Below are 14,018 nucleotides of genomic sequence, written 5' to 3'. Positions count from 1 at the left end.
GCTGATTGTGTGGGCCGGTGACAGTAGGTGTATGCCTGCTACTGGGTCCCTTGTCAGTGTCCAACTGTTTGTTGAAGTCCCTCGCAGAGTGCTATTATTTCACTGTACTTGTTCCGTTTTCTCCCCATGGAAAGGGCAACCTGGTGTACAAAGGATATTACCCAGTTTTCCACTTTTTATTTTGTTTATTTCTCTAAAAGGGAAGCAGGTAATAAACCTGAAAAGTAAGGAATGTAATGTTTCACTTCTCATGTGCATACCATAAACATCACAACTCACTCACCACAATAGCCCAATAACAATAAGCAACAATAATAAATAACATTTGTCCTGGGATATGGGTTAATATCATCAAAAAAATGTTAATCAACTAATAATGGCACAACAAACCTAATATACATTAATCAAATACAAATATATAATAGTAATAATTACAATAATTATTATTAATCACCATTATCATTATTATCATTATTATCACCATTACCATTATTATCATTATTATCACCATTACCATTAACATTACTATAATTCACAATCCCTCATATACACGTTTCATTATGTCAAGCATTATGCACGATTTAAATCCTACCAAACGCCTATACAAAGGAGCATTGAATTCTTCACCACAATAGGAAACTACAGCTACCATAATGCCCCGCGGCAAACCAGGAAGTATAGCATTGAATACCGCGATTTACTTCATCAAAATATTCCAAAAGCTAAAGAAACGAGCATGGATAGACACAGATGAGACAACAACTTTATGAGTCCAAACCGTAGCTTTATGTCTCACAGCTTCACCATTTCATTAACTTTGGTTACCAGTAACTAAACTGCTCGATCTACCGGAGCATAGCGTTATCGCATTCTCTTTAATGTGCAACACCAGGGAACGGACGTAAACACAGTGCAACAATACGGCATAGCGATAGCAGACAACATGATGCGTACGACATGAAAGCAGACAAGAAAACAAGGAATTAAGAGAGCTCACCAAGTGGCTGCATACCAGGTTGGAAGTAAGTAAAACAAATCTCGCGCTTCCTTTTCATGGGTAAGCAATGGTCACGTGGACTTACAGCACACCCCTCTCTTAAAGGAGGACTACACTCTTAGACTGCTGAACCTCAAACAGTTCTCAACAAGTTTTACTTGTTGCATTTTTAGCTCTGGCTGAACGTACACATTTGTACACATTTGATTGAAACATGTAAATAAGAAATAATAAACTACACAAATGACATAACACCACAGAAAACACAACACTTCCCACCTAAGTTGCCAATCTTATGATCCAATGAACTTACCAAAATCATTCAAAGACCCCTCTTAGTGACACTTTTTTTTTTTTTTACTCTTAGCTTTGCACAATGTCCACATGTAAGTGTCCAATGTTCCCTGGGTGTGTGGTGCACTGCCCGGGGATGTGCACGCTCTTATGTCTTCATAAATGTGCAATGTGATGGGCATGGTGGCAGCGCTAGGTTTGCACCAACCAGCTGACAAGGGGAAAGGGCGATGACTGGGGTTTGGGCAAGGTAGAGTTGGGTAGGTGTGTGTGTGTGACAAAGGGATTGGGCGGTGTGCAGAATTAGAGGAGTTCAAGATGAGGCAGGGGTCATGGAAATTGGGGTGGAGGAGTTTGGTTCTCCACCGGGGGAAGGACCACCAGCCTTCTCACGTCTCTTCTGATTACTGCCATGGGCAGTGAAGAACTCTTCTTTCGGCCACCCGACAGGGAAACAGGGATGCTGACATTGCAACTTGTGCTTGCCTTCCTGACGATCCCTTTACTGTCTGGGTAGATTGTCAGAATCCGGCCCAGACAAAACTGACCTCTCAAAGCGTTTGGATCAGCAATCCAGATGAGGTCGCTGATTTTGACGTTCCTCGCTGTCCGATGCCACTTTTGTCGAACAAACAGGTTTGGGCAAGCTAGTTCCCTCCACTTTGCCCAGAACCGGTCCACTCCGATTTGAATAGCCCTTAGTCGACGCCTGGGATGGGTCTCTAGGTCAAGCCCGCTGGTATCTCCTCCAAGCGATGCTCGACCCAGTATCAGGGAGTTGGGTGTTAGATACTCGACCGAGTCTTCCTGTTCTTGAGATCTGGCATCGATTGGGCATTCGTTTGTCAGGTTGGCAGCCTGATAGAACAGAGTCTGGAGTTCTCCCCATGTGAGAGACCCTGTAACTCCTCCGAGGCTCGTGAGCGCCCTCTTCAAAAGCTTAACAGCAGCCTCCGCAGCTCCGTTCCTGTGGGGTGCATCTGCAGGGTGAAACTCCCACTTCCACTCTGTCCCGTTCTTGGCAGCTACATCTTCCATGGATGCAGCCTGCAGGCAAGCCAGATGCTTATGCAGCTCACGCAGAGCCGGCTTTGCAGCAACAAAGTTGGTGCCTCTATCGGACCATAGTTTCCTTGGATGCCCCCTCAGAGCGACAAAGCGGGAGTACGCTTGGAGGAAGCCTTCTGCCGACTGGTCATCGGTGAGGTCCGCATGCACGGCTCTTGAGGCCATACAACAGTAAACAATTCCCCAGACCTTCTTGCTGGTCCTTCTTTTAACAGCGTCTCTCACCTCGAAGGGACCACAAAGATCGAGCGTTGTATACTCGAATGGACTTGCTCTTTTGGTACACTCTTGAGGGACATCACTCATTATTTGCTGGCACATCTCAGCTCTTTGCTTTCTGCAGGTGACACAGTTGTTCCACACCTTCTTTACTGTTCTTCGTCCCTGCATGATCCAGGCTTTCCTTCTTATCCGTAGAAGGGTAGAGGCGACACCTTCAGGGTTTTCTTCATGTGCCGCCCTAGCCAGTTGGGTTGCTAGCCACAACTGGCATGGGATTAGCGGTACAGCCACTCTGTCTTCATCCCAGCGTTGGATTCTCCCTCCGCATAGCAAGAGTCCTGTCTTTTCCTCCTTCTGAACCACCAGGCGATCCAGGGTTGTGTCACGGAACTTGACACCAGCTTGAGCTGCAAGAGCTAGATCTTTGAAAGCTGTCGCTCTTTTTTCCACGGACAGGTATGGTCTTGCCTCCCACTTTAACTGCACTGGGGTCTGGCTGTTGCCACCCAGCCAGACATCCACTGCTCGTCTCATCCAGGCAATGGTCCCACACAATCGTCCCAGTGAACTGAACCTTCGGGGGTCCGCAAGGGGCACAAGTGCAATGCTGGCGTGGCCCGACCATTTCCTGGGCTGGGGACCTGCTTTGACCAAGGCTGAGAACGCCTTCCTCCGAAGTCCCCCTATCTTTTCAGTGACAGAGGGGTTGATCTCTCTGGTGGTTTTCATGGGCCAATCCGATGCAGGCAACTTAAAAAATCCAGGGCCTTCCTGCCAGACTGATCCCTTGGCAAGCTCCTCAGGGGATGCTCCCCTTGTGAGGATGTCGGCGATATTCTCTCTTCCTTCGACTCACCTCCAGCTTTCCACTGGTCCGGCCTTTTGGATTTCTCCAATTCGGTTTGCAAAAAATGTCTGAAAGCCATAACTATCCTACTGGATGGCTCCCAGGATTGTCTGACTATCGACAAAATGAGTCCACTGATCGACCTTGATGTAGCAGTGCTTCTCAAAGTAGGTCTTCAGGCGAGTTGCAAAGACAACGAAACACAGCTATGCTTTAATGACATCACCTTTCTGATCTAGAGGGGTAAGCTTGGCCTTTGATTTGACCAGCTTCACTACGACTCCATCTTGTTCCGTCTCCCACCGAAGGTAAAGAACGGCTCCGTAGGAAGTTTCGCTGCCATCGGAAAACGTAATCCCCATCGGGCGGCCTATAGCTTCATGGGGTGTGAGGCTCCTTTCGAATCTAACTTGGCCAAGCCTCACATACTGCTCAAAGAGTTCTATGGCAGCATCTCGAAGACACGGCGAGAGAGGATCATCCCAGGTGTCCTTGGAGGGACGGTCTCTTCCTGCTTCCTGAAAGGACTCTCTTATGAGCATCATTCCTTGTTGCTTGGAAGGTGAGGCCAGACCAATGGGGTCATAGAACCCTGCGATCTGACTTAACAGCATATGCCTGGTGAGAGGGTCAGGGGTGATGCTTCTGATCTCATCCTCCCGCAGGTCCAGCCCGGTTCTCATCTTCCCTCGTCTCTTTGAAAATTTCACCAACGTCATCACACGGAGTTTGTCAGATTCAGGGTCGTATTCCACTCCCAATGCCTTATTTTCTTCGTCCCGCATCTGGTTGGGGAGTATCAGGGTCTTGGGCTCCATTGACCTGGCATTGCTGGGGTCAGGGACTTCTTCACTCCTCCCACTTTGGCTTGTCAGGACCCAGGGCTTTAGGGAGAAGCCGCCAGCTTTTAGGATCTCCTCCACTCCTTTGGTCATCTTAATCAGGGTTTGGAGGTCATTATGTCATGTCAATATGTCATCTACGTACCAGTCCTCTGTCAGGATCCGGTGTTCTGCAACCTTTGATGCGAACTGGGGCAGGTTTGCCGTCTCTCTCATAGCAACCTGAGTGATGCATCCGGCAGGCTTGTCGCCGGTGTTGACCCTGACGACGGCAAACTCACCGATTTCATCCTTGGGATCGTCTCTCCAGAGGAATCGATGGAGGTGTACCTCCTCGTCCTTCAGCCACACAGAGTTATTCATTTTCTTAACATCGCCATGAGCTGCGTACAATCTGCTCCTGAATCTCAGGAGGACCCCTCAGATAGGGTTGAGGACATCAGGGCCTTTGTGCAGGAGGTTGTTCAGGCTCATCCCTTTAAACTTCTGGTTACTGTTCCAGACTATTCTTACTGGCGTTGAACTGGAATGAGGATTCGGGGCGACCAGATGACTGATGTACCACATCGGCCTGTTCCAGCCCTCAATCTCTTTCTTCGTGAGCTTGATAGCAGCTCCTCTTGATACCATCTCATGGATCTGCTCTCCATATGCTGCTTTCCAAACAGGTTCTTTTGCCAGCCGAGCCTCTGTGTTCCAGAAGGTTGCTTCTGCTGCTCGGCAGTTATCTGGCAGAATCGCTGGGTTGGCCTTCCATGGATAGGCCGCATCCCAGTGTGGGGCATCACTGTGCTTGTCCACTAGCACATAAGAGAGGCAGTCCTTTATCATCTCTAAATCCCTTTCTTCTCCAAGGGTCATCTCTTTGCCTCCCGGGGGACACTTGCTGCACTTGCAGCTCCCGCATTTCGGGTCACACGCTGCTCCAATACTATCCCACTTGAACCACTCAAACACTTCCTTATTCATGGCAGTGGTGCTGCAGAGGGTCACTTCTCCCATCCTTGTTGGGTCCTCCTCACTTAGGTCTACGGTGTCCACAAGGACCTCCTTGTATACCCTAGAAAATGTTCTCATGGTTCTAGCAAAGTGAGTTTCGGACTGGTGCAGTGTGAGGTCGACCACCTCAAAGAGATCAGGGTGAGTACCGCCAATGGTTTTGCCCAGTGGGCCATCCCAGAGGACTAGATCTCCCTCCATCTTGAACGGCTGTGGAACTAGGTGACCTTCCCTGTGGCTGATCAGAAGATCAATGTTCTCAGGACGGACCAGCTCTCCTGCAGCGACACCAGGAAAAATCTTTTGCGGTAACTACGGGGTCACAGGCTGACTTATCTCTGCGATACTCTCCAAGCCGTAGCTGAGCAGTTTGTGTTCTGTTACCGTCCCCTTGGTGGTCTTCACTCTTGGTCGCAGTCGCAGTCGCAGTCGTTGTCATCCCTCCTATTCCGTGGACGATTAACTTGATGCGCTCACCAATCAGTCCAAGGCGCTTGGGCAGCGTTATTTGTTATGTAGTTGGTGTAAGAGGCAAGGTCAATAAGAGTGCCAATCATCTGGCCTGAATTAGTTGTTACTTTCAGCAACATCATGATCACCGGGTACTCTTTCAGTCCACCTCCAGCAGTGCAGATCATAGTTGAGGCTTTGTTGGAAAATGCCTTTCTGAATTCTGCTCTCAGATCCGGAGTGACCTTTGCTGGAAGCTCTTCTTGCTGGCTGGTCAGGCCGAGGCCTTTCCTCTCCACCCTTTGGGTACCTTGATCCTCACTGCCAGCGTATTTCTCCTGAGCGATGGACTTTTGGCAGAGCAGATAGTGGTGAAACTCTTCTTTGCGGCAGGCCATTTTACTGCAGAGGAACTTTGCTTTGTGTATATCCATAGACCTAGACCTGCTGACTGCTGACCCGATACCGGTGAGCGTGTTACGTCATTTCCTGCCTGTAATACTGTCGCTGTGTTGTTCGACTCTCTCAATCCTCCCTCAGGTGTACTGCTAACTTAATCGCTTTAAGCACCACTGTATACGACGTTTTGGTGTAATACATAGGTTTCTGTCACTTAAGTCTTTAGCAGGACTTTGCTCTGAAATTCCTCGTTCTATTTGTTATATTTGCCACAGGTCCACTAGCTCACCTTAGCATACTAGCTATGGCCGCTTTCTCTCTTTCCGCCTCTCCCCCCACCTCTCCCTCCCTCTCCTGCTCCATGTGCCAGATGTTTAGTTACTCCTCTGCCTCCTTTAGTGCTAATGGTACGTGTAAAAAGTGTAGTTTGGTTGTAGTCCTGGAGGCGAGGCTTAGTGAGTTAGAGACTCGGCTCCGCACCATGGAAGCTAGCGCTAGTCCTTCACCTTCAGGAGCTTCTCAGTCCACCTTAGCGGGTGCGGAGCCACCTAGCCTAGCCACCGGTAGCAGCTCCCCCGCAGCTGCCGAGCAGCCGGGAACTAGCCAGTCCCGCTGGGTGACATCACGAAGGAAACCTAGACGCAGTAAGCCCGTGTTTGCCCACCAACCCCTTCATGTTTCCAACCGCTTTTCCCCACTCAGCGACACACCCGCTGAGAGTGAAACTCTTCATGTCGGCTCTGTTGCTCGCAGCCCCGCTGTGAAGCCGACATTAGTCATTGGCAGTTATGTTCTTCGCAACGTGAAGGTAGAGACTCCAGCGAGCATAAAGTGCATCCCAAGGGCCAGAGCGGGCGACGTTGAGGCTAATCTAAAGCTGCTGGCAAAACGTAAGGTTAAATACAGTAAGATTGTGATACATGTTGGCGCTAATGACACCCGGCTTCGCCAGTCGGAATTAACTAAAGTTAACATGGCTTCGGTGTGCAACTACGCAAAAACAATGTCAGACTCCATAATTTTCTCTGGCCCGCTGCTAAATTTAGCGAGTGACGACATGTTTAGCCGCATGCGTTCATTCCATCGCTGGATGTCTAGGTGGTGCTTAGATAACAACGTGGCTTACATAGACAATTGTAGCTCCTTCTGGGGAAAGCCTGGTCTGATTCGGAGAGATGGCGTCCATCCTACTTTGGATGGTGCATCTCTCTTATCTAGGAACATAGGCCAGTTTATCAGCCATACTAATCCCTGAGAAGCACCCAGAGTTCAGACCAGCAGGCAGAGCTGCAGTTTAACACGCCCCTCTGCTGGTTCCTTCATGTTGTCACCCACCCAGCCTATAGAAACTGTGTCTGCCCCGAGGCTTTATAAGCCTGCACCCAAATCTGGAGGAGTAATTTATAGCAACTTAGTTCAAATTAAAACGACTGCTCCAGCAAATCAACCCAATACAACTATTAAATGTGGTTTGCTTAATATTCGATCTCTTGCATCCAAGTCTCTCCTAGTGAACGATTTAATTACTAATTATCAGATTGGTGTATTAGCACTCACTGAAACCTGGGTGCAGCAAGATGAGTATGTTAGTTTAAATGAATCTTCCCCTCCTGGTTACATTAACTACCATGTACCTCGCACCACTGGCAGGGGAAGAGTAGCTACAATCTATTAGTCAAATTTGGTGCTTAACCCTCGACCTCAGGGCATAGTTCATATAACTCATTTGAGAGCCTTATTGTCAGCTTTTCCCACCCAGACTGGAAAGCAGAGAAACCACTCTTACTTGCTGTGGTGTACCGTCCTCCTGCACCTTATTCTGAGTTCTTAGAAGAATTCCCTGACTTTCTGTCTAACTTGGCATTGAACTCAGACAAAGTCATTATAGTGGGTGACTTTAACATCCATGTGGACGTCAATCATGATTCTCTGGCCACTGCGTTTAAGTCGCTTCTTGATTCTGTTGGCTTCTGTCAGAGGGTAAACAAACCCAATCACATCCTTGATTTCGTACTCACTTATGGAATAGAAGCTGACCACATCATAGTTCTTCCACAGAACCCTGTCTTGTCTGATCACTCCTTAATTACATTTGAATTTACTTTAACAAATTATATCCTACCTGGGAAAAAATCCCGCTTCAGTAGATGTCTATCTGACACTGCTGTTTCTAGATTTAAGGAGCTTATTCCAGCAGAGCTTGCTGCCACACCTTGTAGTTATATAATGGGCAGTTATGCTGATTTCACCCCCTCGCAGGTAGACTATCTTGTGGACAGCACTGCAGCAGCACTCCTTGGGACACTTGATGCCATAGCTCCCCTGAAGAAGAAGGTTATCAACCAGAAAAGAATAGTTCCCTGGTACAGCCCAGAGCTGCGTGCCTTAAAACAGAAGACCAGACAACTGGAAAGGAAGACACATTCTAGCCAGCACGAGGAAGTCCGCCAAGCCTGGAAGGAGAGTTTATTAATATATAAAAAAGAACTCCGTAATGCCAGAAGCGCTTACTACTCGTCCCTGATAGAAAAGAATAAGAACAACCCCAGGCTCCTCTTCAGCACCGTGGGCAGGCTCACCAAGAACCATAGTGCTGTTGAGCCATGCATCCCCCCAACTCTCAGCAGTAACGACTTCCTTTCTTTCTTTACTGAAAAGATTGTGAATATTAGAACGAAGATTGCCAGTAATGGAGGACAGACTACAGTCCCCATAGAAGCACCTCCCAGACTTGGTGCATACTTGGACAGCTTCTCCCCCATCGACCTGTCAGAATTAACTTCTGCAGTCGGTTCCTCCAAGTAAGCCACTTGTCTGCTGGATCCCATCCCAACAAGCCTCCTTAAGGATGCCTTCCCTCTAGTCAACACTTCTATATTAAATCAAATTAATCTTTCCTTAGTCACAGGTTATGTGCCACAGGCCTTTAAGGTGGCTGTCATCAACCCTTTACTTAAAAAACCTTCTCTTGACCCAGATGTGTTAGCCAACTATAGGCCAATATCCAACCTCCCCTACATCTCCAAGATCCTTGAGAAGGTTGTCCTGGAGCAGCTACAGAAACATCTGCACAGCAACGAGCTCTTTGAAGCCTTCCAATCTGGATTCAGGGAACACCATAGCACTGAAACAGCACTGGTCAGAGTCTCTAATGATCTTCTTATAGCTTCAGACAGAGGTCTTGTCTCTGTGCTTGTCCTTTTGGACCTCAGTGCTGCATTTGACACCATCGACCACAGCATCCTGCTACAGAGACTAGACCATGACATTGGGATTAAAGGAACTGCCCTAAAATGGTTTAAGTCCTACTTATCTGACAGGTTTCAGTTTGTTAATGTTAATAATGACCATTCTGAGTATAGCAGAGTTACATATGGTGTACCACAGGGTTCAATTCAGGACCGATTCTCTTCACTCTTTACATGCTCCCATTAGGTGACATAATCCGGAAGCACTCGATCAACTTCCACTGTTATGCAGATGACACACAACTTTACTTGTCAATGTAGCCAGACGACATAAGCCAGTTTACTCATCTGCAAGACTGCCTGAAAGACATTAAATCCTGGATGTCCTCTAACTTCTTAATGCTCAATTCAGATAAAACTGAGGTAATCATTTTTGGACCAAAACACCACAGGGACACACTCTTGAATCGGATCTCTACTCTAGATGGCATCACCCTAATTCCGAGTACAACTGCAAGGAACCTTGGGGTCATTCCTTACCATGACCTTTCCTTCAGCTCCCACATAAAGCATGTGACTAGGACCGCCTTCTTCCATCTGCGAAGTATCGCTAAGATTAGGAATATCCTTTCCCAGAGTGATGCTGAAAAACTGGTGCATGCATTTATCACTTCTCGGCTGGACTACTGCAACTCTCTCCTGTCAGGATGTCCTAAATACTCTCTAAAGAGTCTCCAGCTGGTCCAGAACGCTGCAGCGAGGGTTTTGACGGGAGTTAAGAAGAGAGAACACATCTCTCCCACTTTAGCTTCTCTCCACTGGCTTCCTGTAGGATCTAGAATCGACTTCAAAGTCCTTCTGCTGACTTATAAGGCTCTCAATGATAAAGTTCCATCCTATTTGAAAGAGCTCATTAGTCCCTACTGTCCGACCAGAGCACTCCCAGAATGCAGGTCTTTTAGTGATTCACAGTATCAATAAAAACAGACTGGGAGGTCGAGCCTTTAGTTACCGGGCTCCTCTACTTTGGAACCAGCTCTCTCCATGGGTCAGAGAGGCAGACACTTTAACTACGTTTAAGTCCAGGCTTAAGACCTTCCTCTATGACAGAGCCTTCAGTTAGGACTGATTCAGGTAGCTCTGAACCATTGATAGCATACTGCTATAGGCTTAGAGTGCTGGGGGACACATCAGGTTACATGGAGCCCTTCCCTCCTCTCCTCTCCTCTCCCCCTCTCTCCTCCTCTCCTCCCTGCACATTTTTGGAACTGTCACTACCACTACTTGTTGCAGTTTGTAGTTTGGCCTTGGTGTCTCACAGTCTCTCTGTGTTTCCACAGATCCACCAGAGCCCCAATCGCCGCCTGCATCGCCCCCCCCCCTCTTATTCCCCCTACTGTTACACCGGCCTGCGCTTCCCTTCCATGAACCAGTCTGCCATCCAGTCCCCCATCAATCTGGCTTGCTCTCCCTGCCTCCCCTACCAGAAGCTTCCTTCTTCAGCTGTTATTAACATTTCCGTGTTTCTCACATTCTGCATTGTAAACTGTTTTCTTGTCTGTAACAACATCTACTGCACGTCTGTCCGTCCTGGGTGAGGGATCCCTCCTGTGTTGCTCACCTTGAGGTTTCTCAGATTTTTCCCTGTTAAAAGGGTTTTCTTTGGAGTTTTACCTCAGTCGATGTGAGGGTCTAAGGGCAGAGGATGTTGTTATGATGCCATGTGAAGCCCTTTGAGACAAACAGTTTGTGAAAACGGGCTATACATATAAATTTGCCTTGCCTTGCCTTGCCTTGCCTTTGGGTTGCAACGGCCATTTTTTAGGTGGAAGCAAAGGCACCGATTGCATGTTCCATGGGTCTTCAGATGGGCCTTTCTCCTCTGGAGATCCATCTCCCTGAAAGCTTTGCAGACAAACAGCCTGCCAGCATGTGTCTCATCGGCACAGGCAATGCATAAGTGTGGCTTCGACTGGGACCCTCTTTGGCCAGAGGCGGCTTTGGAGAACCCTTTTCTGACTCCTCTTTCTGGCTTATCTGCCGGGCCTTTTGGTGAGGAGCTTCCCTCTCCAGGACTTGCTTCCAGCAGATCCAGCTCCTCCAGGATTGCCTCTTGCTTCTTCAGAAAGCGCAGTAAGCAGTCAAAGTGGTTAAGTGGAGCAAAACCATTTTTAGCATTAGACTTGTGTGCAGAGAGCTTGGGAGCTTGCTTTCAAGGGACTGTGCTACCCAACGGTTCTTTATAACATCCTCTTCTCCCAGGATCACAAGGCCGCTAAGGGTCCGCTCCACGGCCTGGATGCCTGCTACTGGGTCCCTTGCCGGTGTCCAACTGTTTGTTGAAGTCCCTCGCAGAGTGCTATAATTTCACTGTACTTGTTCCGTTTTATCCCCACGGAAAGGGCAACCCGGTGTACAAAGGATATTACTCAGTTTTCCACTTTTTTGTTTGTTTATTTCTCTAAAAGGGAAGCAGGTAATAAACCTGAAAAGTAAGGAATGTAATGTTTCACTTCTCATGTGCATACCATAAACATCACAGCTCACTCACCACAAAAGCCCAATAAAAATAAGCAACAATAATAAATAACATTTGTCCTGGGATATGGGTAAATATCATCAAAAAATGTTAATCAACTAATAATGGCACAACAAACCTAATATACATTAATCAAATACAAATATATAATAGTAATAATTACAATAATTATTATTAATCACCATTATCATTATTATCATTATTATCACCATTACCATTATTATCATTATTATCACCATTACCATTAACATTACTATAATTCACAATCCCTCATATACACGTTTCATTATGTCAAGCATTATGCACGATTTAAATCCTACCAAACGCCTATACAAAGAAGCATTGAGTTCTTCACCACAATAGGAAACTACAGCTACCATAATGCCCCACGGCAAACCAGGAAGTATAGCGTTAAATATCGGTCCCCACGATTTACTTCATCAAAATATTCCAAAAGCTAAAGAAACGAGCATGGATAGACACGGATGAGACAGCAACTTTATAAGTCCAAACCGTAGCTTTATGTCTCACAGCTTCACCATTTCATTAACTTTGGTTATCAGTAACTAAACTGCTTTGATCTACTGGAGCATAGCGTTATCGCATTCTCTTTAATGTGCAACACCAGGGAACGGACGTAAACACAGTGCAACAATACGGCATAGTGATAGCAGATAACATGAAGCGTACGACATGAAAGCAGACAAGAAAACAAGGAATTAAGAGAGCTCACCAAGTGGCTGCATACCAGGTTGGAAGTAAGTACAAGTAAAACAAATCTCGCGCTTCCTTTTCACGGGTAAGCACTGGTCACGTGGACTTACAGCACACTCCTCTCTTAAAGGAGGACTACACTCTTAGACTGCTGAACCTCAAACGGTTCTCAATAAGTTTTACTTGTTGCATTTTTAGCTCTGGCTGAACGTATACATTTGTACACATTTGATTGAAACATGTAAATAAGAAATAATAAACTACACAAATGACATAACACCACAGAAAACAAAACAGTACTGTTGCACCCAATGTGACTCCTCTCCTATAGTGAGATTCACAGCCAGCTAAACTCTCCCTTGCATCACATCCTCCAAGGAACAGGCAGGTGTTGTAGATGGATGGGATTTAATACAAGAAAGTGTAAGAAAATACAGAGAAAAAAATTAGTAAACAATACCAAATAACCTATAACCATCACAGTCACGGTGATATATCCAACATTGTCAGACAAAACATAAATGACAGGACTAACCACGAGTGTGAAAGAACAAAAAGAGTTACCGATCAGCAGAGCTGTCAAGTAACTAAGCAGAAATACTTCGTTACCTTACTTAAGTAGATATGTTGGTTATCTGTACTTTTCTGGGGTAAGTTTTTTTCAGCCGACTTTTTACTTCTACTCCTTACATTTTCACGTTATTATCTGTACTTTCTACTCCTTACATCAGGGGTGTCAAACTCATTTTCACCAAGGGCCACATCAGCATAATGGCTGTCCTCAAAGGGCCAGATGTAACTTATAAATGTAATCGAATGTAATGTAAAATAAATGTAACTAGTCCTTAATGTTAAATAACTCCTTATTTATTATAACTTATTCAAGTGACAATTACAGTTGCATATAAAACATATGTTTGCTTGTAGCTCTAACATAAATCCTTTAACATTTTGTCAGCTTATGATAACCCACATAACTCCATTAATGAGGGATCAAACTGTCCAAGTGAATAAAGAAAAATAACATAAAACTGAGCTGCAAAGAACATGTATGACACAGGTAGCATTTTACAAAAAAAGGCTGCACACAGCCTTGCATCCAACTGATGGTTTGATGACAACAATTTGTCTGCATACACGCATAAGACCTGCAAACATTAAATAATTACAACAGCAGCTACACATAAATAATATGTAATCAACTAAAAATACCAAAATAAAGGTTGACTCAGTTCAAAACTATATTGGTCAAGTTTTTCAGTTAGTCTTTGATGAGGAGATGCTGCCTGTCCTTGAACACAGCAAGTGGATTCTCTCTCTACTATCGATTGATCATGTTCTGAAAATGATAAACACAAAACAAAATGCAAGCACAATCATTAAATTGCACACAGTTTAACTGTTCTTCTTCTTGGTTAAATTACATTTTATTTTATTTTAATTAAGTTAAAAAAAATGC

Source organism: Aulostomus chinensis, chromosome 13 (genome assembly GCF_037954235.1).
Source record: "Aulostomus chinensis isolate RoL2024-O1b breed Wild chromosome 13, RoL_Achi_v1.0, whole genome shotgun sequence".
In the NCBI taxonomy this organism is placed as follows: Eukaryota; Metazoa; Chordata; class Actinopteri; order Syngnathiformes; family Aulostomidae; genus Aulostomus; species Aulostomus chinensis.
Note: the sequence above shows the minus strand (reverse complement) of the source record.